The sequence below is a fragment of the Mandrillus leucophaeus genome, unplaced genomic scaffold (assembly GCF_000951045.1).
Source record: "Mandrillus leucophaeus isolate KB7577 unplaced genomic scaffold, Mleu.le_1.0 Scaffold10, whole genome shotgun sequence".
Lineage (NCBI taxonomy): Eukaryota > Metazoa > Chordata > Mammalia > Primates > Cercopithecidae > Mandrillus > Mandrillus leucophaeus.
This window is the reverse complement of record NW_012098098.1, coordinates 1,839,401-1,845,662: the sequence shown is the minus strand read 5'-3', so window position 1 is coordinate 1,845,662 and position 6,262 is coordinate 1,839,401. Positions and strand designations below refer to the sequence as shown.

Genomic DNA, 6,262 nt, shown 5'->3' with positions numbered 1-6,262 from the left:
TTCACTGTGTTGGTCAGGCTGGTCTCAAACTCCTGACCTCAGGTGATCCACCCACCTCGGCCTCCCAAAGTGCTGGGATTACAGGTGTGAGCCACTGCGCCTGGCCCCATATTTTGAATTTTTATTTAACTTGGCTTGTTTTTTGGGCTCCAAGAAATTTACTTTAAAAAGGTAACTTTCTATCACTCCCACTGGCAGAGAACCTGATCACTAGGGCCGTGAACAGACAGCAAGAGTGAAATTAAACAGTAAAAACAACCCAGCTATTTCCTCCCAGCCAGGCGCTGATACCAGCCAAAGGCTTTGTTGTAGAGGATGCTTGCTCTTTGTTGTAAAAGGAGATCAGGGTGTGGGAGAGGTGTTAGGGACAACTCCACCTGTGACTTTCACCTTGTCATAAACAGAAGGACCGAAAGAACAGAGAACGGAAAGAACAGCTCTTGGATTGGGAGGATTTGCTGCTGGATCTGTGCAGGTGCTCAATCACCTTGAGGAGCACTAGGTATGGGCTCTGCACACTTTGGAGGACACAGTTCAATCTAGAGTGAGCTGTTCTCAAGTGCAATGCCACCGTGTTACTTTCTGTTCATCTTGATGGTGCCCACTAAGTGGTACAGCTCATCACAACACCTGCAGGGCAGACCTTTGCCACCCTGAGCCTGACTCGTAGACTGCAGGCACACCAAACATTCTGCCATTCTCCAAAAGTCGCAGGCCCTTCTCCACCTCCAGGCCTTTGCACACACACGGTGCCTCTGCCTGGCACACCCTCGCCAACTCCCCACCCACCCACTATCATCTTCCCCGGCTCGCAAAACCCTGCCTGTTTCCTCTAGGAGTTACCAGACTCTTCTCAAGTCAGACTCAGAAGATGCCAGCTCCCAATCCTTAGAGGGGTCCAGTGGAGTCTTTTCCCTATTCAAAAAAATTGGGGGTAGGGTCAGTTCCAGCTCCCTTGATTACAAGCAAAATGGGAGCATGACTTTTTTTCCTGGGATGTTGCCATTCTGTGCTCAAAATAAAACACGTTCCAGAAATTGGGATTGAAAATGTGGGATTTCATAATTTATAATTTTTTAAAGAATGATGGACCGGAAATTGCACAATCCTCATCAGGACGTTTTTTGTTTTGTTTTTTTTTCCCCTCTGACTCCGTGGTTTTTGTCTAAGCTGACGCAGCACTCAAGACAATCAAAGCTAAATCTCCCTCGGCAGAACCATGATGTCCTCGCAGCCTTGCAAGAGGGGTCTTTGTCCAAGAGTACCCATCATTGCACAGCCTGGGGTAGAAGGCAGCGTGATGTCTCAGGATGCCCTGCCGGCTGCCGCTGTGACCCAGGTGGCATGCCAACACTGCCCACCAATGCCAACTGCCAGGGCTTCCCTGCACCCATGGAGAAGGCCAGCAACACATTCTGGAAAGACATGGCCTGAGTTGATGCTTCAAGAAGAGAGTCAAAAAAGAGGACACAGTCTCCTCAATAAGTTAAGCATAAAGTTACCATACGACCCAGCAATTCCTCCCAGGTAAACACTCAAGAGATATGAAAACATATGCCCACACAAAACCTTGTATGCAAATGTTCACAGCAGATGCCTTCGTAAAAGCCAAAGGTGGAAACAGCCCAGATTTCCTTCAGTGGAAGAATGGATAAACAAAACGTGGTCTATTAATACAATGGAATATTACTCAGCCATAAAAAGGAATGAAGGTCTCAGACACATGACAGTGTGGATGAACCTTAAAAACATGATGCTGAGTGAGAACAGCCAGACACAAAAGGCCACACATTGTGTGACTCCATTCACATGAAATGTCCAGAATAAGCAAGTTCATAGAGACAGAAAGGAGATTAGTGGCTGAAGGGAAGAGCATGGCGAATGATGCCTAATGGGTAGGGGGTTTCCTTATGGGATGATGAAACGCCCTGGAATTAGTGGTGGTGGCTGCACAATACTGCAAATGTACTAACTGCCACTGAATTGTACACTTCAAAATGGGTTAAATGGTAAATTTTATGTTTATGTGTATTTTTACCACAAAACATTTTTTCAGGAAAAAGAAAAACAGAACATGGCCCATCCTATTACCACCACCCAGATCGGACTGTCCCTTGCCTGTCCCAGAACTCAGCGTGCTCTATTTAAGACTTTACAAGGTGCTCTGGGTCACCGTCCCAGGAAGGTCTGAGCATCTGTTCCACTCAATGAACTCAAGACGAAGTGAAATAAATTATGCCCAGATTGAATTTTCCTTTCTTGACAAGCCATCGGCCCCTTTGAGAGATCCTGGGTTTGCACATCTGGGACTGATCAAAAACCAGCGCGTCTGCAAAAAAAGAAAAAAGAAAAGAAAGAAAGAAAAAGCCTCCTGAGTCAGGCGCAGGCAGACATGCAGGCACCTCCCACACACAGCAAATGACGCTGGTGACAGAGGAAAGAAAAGTTCCAGTTCCCACAGGCCAAAGAGGTCAGTGCCCTGCCTCCAAAAACTTTCTGACCTCCAAAGACGTCAGAGGGTCCTGCCTCCAAAAACTTGCAAATGCAACCTACAAAGGGCCACATACTTAACTTGGGGTCTTTTGAGGGATGAAGTACAGAGGTTTTAAGGGACCTCACAGTCTTCTTCCCTAGCTCAGGCCTTCCCAGTCCAGCCAACTCTCCTCTCCAGGCTGGAGGCAGGACTCTGAGAGCCAGCACTGATCTGGGTCCCGGGACAGGGCTCTCAGTACTTGTCAGCAGTGTTGAGTCCAAGCCCAGGGGCAGTTGATCCCCTTCCAGCCTCACCTCAGCCAGGACCAGGGACCCAGATCCCTGCCAACGTTAAAAAAAAACTCCCACATGGCACGAAAAGCCTCAACTAGTAGCAAGTTCTGCCGTGACAGTCATGTGGCTGGTCATTAGATGGGCACCTTCCCCCAGAATCTGGCTCAGGGCCCAGCCTGGACGGCAGCTCTACCCCGCCCTGGCTGTGTCATGTTGGGCACACACCTTAATAATTCCGAGCCTCGACTTACTCCTTGTAAAAAGTGCCCAGCTCATAGAGCAGGCGGTGAGCTCATCCATGGAAACCCTGGGATGTCTGGTCTGTACTAAACATCATGTAAATGTCAGCTGCTTGTATTATTACAAATGGCATTATTACTATTCCGACTCTTACACCTTAAGAGACTGCAAAAATCAAAATCACCCTCTTGGTTTCTCCTCCCTGGGTACATTGTCCAGTGGTTTTACCTGGAGCCCCTCTAAGACAAAACATCACCTGTGTGAAGGTCAGGTTCACAGGTGGAGCTGGCAGTGGGCAGAGAAGTGTCTTAAAGAAAGCAGGGTCAAGAGTGCAGATAGGACCCACCTGGGGGTGATAGCATTCCATACTAGCTGGGGGATCCTAGGCAAGCACTTCACCTTGCTGAGCCTCAGTTTCCTCAGCTGTGGAGTGGGCATCGAGAGATCTACTGCCCAAGAGTGTTGCAGCAATGCCAATACAAGTAAAGTGTGTGGTACAGACCGCATGCCTGCCGCACGGGCAACATAGTCCCACACCTGCTCCTTTTCCTGAGTGGAAACAGCCAGATCAGGGCAGAAGCAGAAAATCAGGTGCATATAACCCAAGGAGCCCTGAGACAGCCAACAGTCACAGCTCATGGCCTCAGTCTACTGGAAAGGGCCACGCCCCGGTCCTGTTCTGCAGGCTGTCTTCACTGTCAGACTCCAGACCCTGGATGGGAAAAGCAGGCACACCCCATTCTACCAGGGCAAGGGGTCCAAAGGCCCAAAGGGGAAACTCACAACCCCACTCTCAGTTGCAAGGCAAGCCAGGCATTTGCACGGGTTCCCGGCTGCTTCTCTCAGCCAGGGCAGCAACCACATTTTGACTGAGAGACGCCCAATTCCAGTTGGACTGCGATGAGCAGGCATCAGCGAAGTCCTCCCTGGCTTGTCCAGCCTTAGCAAGGGAGGCTCTGGGTCTGCAGCACATGAGAGACTAACCCTGGCTCTGTCCACATGGGACGACTGATGTCCCCCACACTCCAGAGCGAGCCCTCAGCTTCCACGGTAACTCCCCACACAGGAGTTATGCAGGTGCCCGCTCTGGCTAAAGAAACCCAAAAACGTGTTCCCCCAAACTGCAGAACCCTGACATGGCCCCAAGTCTGTACACATCCATTTGAAGCTCTGGAGACAGACAGAGCTGGGTTCCAGCCCTGGCTCTGCCTGGACAACTTACTTCACCTCTCTGACCCTCAGCATCTTCATCTGAAATATGGGAAGAAGGCTACCTTGCAAATGAAATCATAGAGGGGCGTGGCAGCAAACGGCAGCTGAATGCATATGCCACTAGATCACCCTGTTCCTCCAGACATGAGTAGGACACATTCTAATGCCTGCCACATCCATGCCATCAGCTTCCCAGTTCTTGACACCCACCACGAACACAGGAATGCAACAAATGCTAGCGCTGCACAAGGAAGGCAAGAGAGTAAACAGCCCCCAAGTAGCAGCATTCTGCACTCAGATCGCGTTGAAGCCCGGCTCTTTGGAGTCCTGGCTGCGAGGTCCTGGGCAAATGAGTTGTCTTCGCTGAGCCTCAGTTTCTTCATCTGCAAAAGGGCCTGTCGCAAAGCTATGTTCCGCGATGCAAGCAGAGCACTCAGTGTGGTGCCCTCACACAGTCAGCCCTGCGAGGTGGCATCTATTCTAGTTATTCCAGCTTCTCAGGAGGGTAACAGTTTGCAAAAGGGAGAGGCATGGAAGTCACACTTACCTCCGCAGGGCTCCAATCACCAGCTCGCTGGCGTCTCCCGCGTCGAGCAGCGGTAGCAGCGGCGACAGCGCGGGCACGGCAGGCACAGCGGGCACAGCAAGCAGACAGCTCAAAGGGGGCGGCTGGAGACGCCCTGGGATGTGAATTGGTGCTGGGGCTCAGCGCACCGCCTCTTGTAGGCTGCCAGGAGCCCGGAGGCCACGCCCCCAGGTGGCTGGCGGCGCTGGTAGGACCGATCAGCACAGGCCCCGCCCCCGGCCCCGCCCCGCAGGCTCAGCTGGCTGAAGGAGGCGGGGGCTGAGGCGCGGGCGCCGGGTGGGCGAGGAAGGCGGGGCCGCTGGCCTCCAGGGCCGGCTAGGGACAAGGAGACGCTCAGCTTCCTCGCCACTAGCCACACAAGTATAGTTTTCATTGAGCGCTTACTATGCGCCTGACGCGGCGCCAAGCGCTTTCCACAAGGGGCTTGCAAATTTACCAACTCCAACTCTCTGCAGCTCAACTGGAAAATAGGAATAAGGAAGCGACCTCCCAGGATTTTAGCAAATGAAATCCGCAAGGGCTGGGCGCTGTGAACTGTGGCGCGGTGCAGAGTACACAGTTACTGAGTTGACTCCCACCCTCTACACGTGCTTAGAAAACTTAGGCACACTCTTCCCAATTTGCAGACGAAGAAAGGGAGACTTGTTACCGGATGGTGGCGCTAGCGCAGGGGTCCAGGCTCCGCACTTTACCTTCAACGACCTCAGGACGCGTTCCCAGGAATCCAGGGAGGTGGAAATCATCCCATTTCACAGATCCAGTAGCTGAGGCTTGGAGAAGAGCGTGCCCGAAGTGCCGTAGCTAGGAGCAGTGCAGCATGTTCATACCTCTTTTGCCCGAAGGCATTTAGCATTCTTAACTTGTGCAGGTATATAGGTAAATCAATTTCGAGCCAGACGAAATCACCTTTGAAACAGGTAAATCCACGTTCCTTAAGAGCTAAGGGACTCTCCCGTGCTCCCCCCTCAGTCACAGAATGTGGACGGGTATGCAGGCACTGTGCGGTGAGCTGCTGCGGCCCAAGGGCAGTAGGAGGCCTGTCCGCATTGCTCATCTCCGCACCAAGACACCGGAATTAGCTCCTTCAGTGTTAACTCATTCCCCAAATACCCATCGAGTCTCTCTGTGCTGGGCCCTGTGCTATGCAGCTGGCACAAACAAGACACCTCTGGGATCTCAGAGTCTGGGACCCCCATGAGCCAGGGCAAGTGGGAGAAACAAGGATGGGGAATGGGTGGAACAAGGACTATGGAAGGCTGCCTGCGTGATGTGGACTCAAACGGGGAAACCTTGCCTAAGATTTTGGTGCGGCTCAAATGCAGATACAGAATAATGTAGATTGGCCGGGCGCGGTGGCTAACGCCTGCAATCCCAACCCTTTGGGAGTTTGAGGCGGGCAGATCACCTGAGGTCAGGGGTTCGAAACCAGCCTGGCCAACATGGTGAAACTGTCTCTAC

The 6,262-nt window shown here is 52.0% G+C and overlaps 1 protein-coding gene across 2 annotated transcripts in view; it reads right to left on the bottom strand.

The window, feature by feature from the left end:
* The window catches only part of CRISPLD2 (cysteine-rich secretory protein LCCL domain containing 2), a 93,622-nt gene extending 88,657 nt beyond the window's left edge, over positions 1-4,965 (bottom strand). The window contains exon 1 of one of the 2 annotated variants that reach the window (XM_011971441.1): positions 4,766-4,965. The gene's annotated coding sequence lies outside the window, so the exon portion shown is untranslated. The remainder of the gene's footprint in view (positions 1-4,765) is intronic. The other variant, XM_011971434.1, reaches the window with a different exon arrangement.
* Positions 4,966-6,262: the final 1,297 nt, after the last annotated feature.